Below are 3,764 nucleotides of genomic sequence, written 5' to 3' on the forward strand. Positions count from 1 at the left end.
ACTACTAGATAGACTATCAGAATATAGCTCTTCAGTTATTAATCTAAGTATTCATTTATTATATACTTGAATAGCTTTAAAAGCGAATAATTAATACTTATACGGATTTGTAATGAGCACTGCAGTAATCCGAAGATTTCAAAGTATACAAAGGGTTTTATGCTAATAAGAGCGATGCCAAGTATAGGCCTTGAATACGGAAATACAACTGAGTAACTATGCAAGTATTCACTGCTTTTGGAGCTATTAGAGTAGGAGAGTAATCTGATACTTAGATTAATAACTGAAGAGCTATGTACTGAATCTATCTAATGGTAATAAATGCGCGGTTATATATCCAGCTCTTCAGTATGGATTGCGGGGATTGCTGGCGAGCTTAGCAATCCAAGGTATGAAGCTCGCTGGGATTGCTAGCAAGCTCATCGATCCTCCCTTCTTTACAACCCTAACCCTGGATTATGTAATCAATGCTTTGTTAGAACGTTGAATTCTTGATACCTGGTTCTTGTTATTCGTAACCTGTTTCGTAATCTGCATGTTGGATGGATTATAACATCATCTCCCTTCTATCAGTTGTTATTCTCAACGATCTTCTGTAAGTATTTTAGCAAGTTTTCCGTATGCATGATCTTGCCTTCTTAATCGAGATGAATAATAAAGTTGCGAAACCGAAATCTTCGAATCCTCGTTCTAACAGAAAGAAGCAGAAAAGCTTTCTTCTTCAGTCTATTTTTTTAAACAGTTTCAATATGCATTCTTGTTCCTATTGTAACAATTGGAGCCTGAAGTTGTATATTGTTTCTCCTTACGATTCGTTCCGTTATTCAGAGTATGTTTCTCAGAATTGCGCTAAGTGCGATGTTCTGGAATCAACGAATGCTGCTAAACTTCTTCTCACTTCTACTCAATACCAAAAACTGAAGGATGAGATAGAGGAGTTGGAGCTAAAATTAACTAGGTTGCATTAACAAAAGAAGGTATAGCGTGAAAGGATATCTCGAGCTATCCGTTAAAATCTCAAGAATCTCGAAGAGCTTGAGAAGGAAAAGGCTGAGAAGGCTAAAGCTGAGAAGGTGCGTATTGCTGCTGAAGTGCAGGCTATAGTAGCTGAGAAATCTGCTATTGTAGCTGAAGATTCTTCTTTTGAGAGTTTTGATTGGAATTCTGTAAACTTGGGGAATTCAGTAGTGGATTAGTTAGGTTTCCTGGAGAGTGAAATTTCTGAAGCCTCTGAGCTTCGGTTCAGGGCGGAGCGATCGTTCTAGATGCTGGTTTCTTTTCTTTTTTAATACTCAGCTACTTTTTTCTGAGCATTTTTAATGTTTTTCTGTAATTCCTACGAATTTTCACTTGCTGAATAATCTTTCCATTTGATAAGGTATTCCCTCGTACTGTTTATGCTTTTGTATCTGAGAATCTTTTCTACTTCATATTCTAATTCATTGTTTTCCACTTCCGCTGCATCATCCGCTAGTATTTCCTATGCTGCTAATTCCAGCAGTAAGATATAGAAAACTAGATATATTCTTATCCTATAAGATAATGCTAACTTATAATTAATTAGGGAAATTTATTATAGAATTTTGAATAATTCTAACTTTTTGTAATCAAGTTTGTTGCTGGATCTAGTTGTTTTAATATTTTTCCGAAGTAGGTAGATCTTATTTCCCTTCTATAGGATTGGTTTCTCAATTCTTTTGAAGTTTGTATATTGTATTATTCGTTTCTGAATGAATTATAGTTCTAATTGGAGTTCTTTCTGAACTTTCTTAATCTTTTTAACTTTTTTGTTTGCAGCTTCTGCATCTGCTTCTAGCAATGCTTTATAATAAGCTGTTGAATTATATCTATAGAATATGAAGAATAATAACTTCTTTATTATACTTATATCTGCATTATTATAAGCAAATTATATAAGAAATAATAGATTAATCTAATTATTCTATTTCTAGTTGATATAGTATTAAAGATACTATTCAATAATCTGATTTATTCTTTCTATTTATTTATCTATTTGCAGATGAAATGCTATAAACATTCTGTAATATATTCTAAGCTGTTTTATAAGCAAAATCTAAAATTTTGAATTGAACTTTCTATTTCTATTAGAGATTACTTCTTCTAGTATGCTACAATTAGCAATAATCATTCTAAGAAATGCATATGCAAGTTCTTCTGCTATATTGCTTTCCTTATAAAGAAGGAAGTAAGCATACTTGCTTAGTTTGCAAACTATTACTAGAATGCTATTATATTGTATTTTAGTTAAGAGTTCTTATAAGAAAGATAGCTTAATAATAAAGTTTAGATTGATAGATTATTACATAGTTATAAATACTAATAAGAGATGCAGTAGTTTATAAAGCTTATATCTTTCTGCTTTGTTTTTCTTGCAGCTGTTGTATTATTATAAAAAGTTTTCAATTCTCTTTCTAAAGCTTAGCAGATTCTAGTATCTTTTGATGCATTTATAGATTGCTTTAACTTCCTAGTATTCATATGCTAGTGCACTATATATATTCTTAATATAGTTATCTTATTGTAATGAGCACTGCAGCAATCCGAAGATTTCTAAGTACACGAAGGGGTTTATGCTAACAAGAGCGGTATCAAAGTGTCAAGTCCTTGAATACGGAACCGTACAAGTCCTAATAAGCGATGCAAGTGTTCACTGCCTTTGGAGCTACTTAGTATATGAAACTGAATACTTAGATTAACAACTGAAGAGCTATATACAATGATCTGTTTAATGGTAATGAACGTGTGATTATATATTCAGCTCTTCAGTGTAGCTTGTTGGGATCGCTAGCGAGTTTAGCGATCCAAGGTGTGAAGCTTGTTGGGATCGCTGACGAGCCCAACGATTCTCCTTCCTTTACAACTCTAATCCTGGATTATATAATCAATGCTTTGTTAGAACGTTAGATTCTTGATATCTGATTCTTGTTACTCGTAATCTGTTTCGTAATCTGCATGTTGGATGAGTTATAATATCATCTCCCTTCTATCAGTTATTATTCCCAATGATCTTCTGTAAGTATTCTAGCAAATCTCCGTATCTATGATCTTGCTTTCCTAATTGAGATGCTGAATAGAATTAACAAAGTTGCAAAACCGAAATTCTCGAATCCTCGCTCTGATAAAAAGAAGCAGAAAGATCTCCTTCTTCAGTTCATTCTTTCAAACAGTTTCGATATGCATTTCTATTCTTATTGCAACAGTTGAGGCCTGCAATCGTGTATCGTTTCTCCTCACGATTTATCTCGTTGCTCGGAGTGCGTTTCCCAGAATCGCGCTAAGTACGACGTTCTGGAGCTGATGAACGCTGCTGAACTCCTCCTTATCTCTACTCAGTATCGAAAGCTGGAGGATGAGATAGAAGAGTTGGAGTTGAAGTTGCTTCGACTGCATTAACAAAAGAAGATGTGGCGTGAGAGGATGTCTCGGGCTATTTGTCGAGGTCTCAAGAACTTCGAAGAGCTTGAGAAAGAGGAGGCTGAGGAAGCTGAGGCTGAGAGGGTGTGTGTTGCTGCTGAAGTGCAAGCTGTAGTAGCTGAGGAATCTGCTGTTGTAGCTGGAGATTCTTCTTTTGAGAGTTTTGACTGGAATTCTGTGGATCTGGGGAATGCAGTAGTGGATTAGTTGGGTTTCCTGGAGGGCGAGATCTCTGAGGCCCCTGGACCTCGCTCCGGGGCGGAGCGGTTGTCTTAGGTGCTGGCTTTCCTTTTCCAATATTCAGCTACTTTTCCCTGAGCATTTTTAAC

The sequence above is a fragment of the Cryphonectria parasitica genome (genome assembly GCF_011745365.1).
Source record: "Cryphonectria parasitica EP155 unplaced genomic scaffold M406scaffold_2, whole genome shotgun sequence".
NCBI lineage: Eukaryota > Fungi > Ascomycota > Sordariomycetes > Diaporthales > Cryphonectriaceae > Cryphonectria > Cryphonectria parasitica.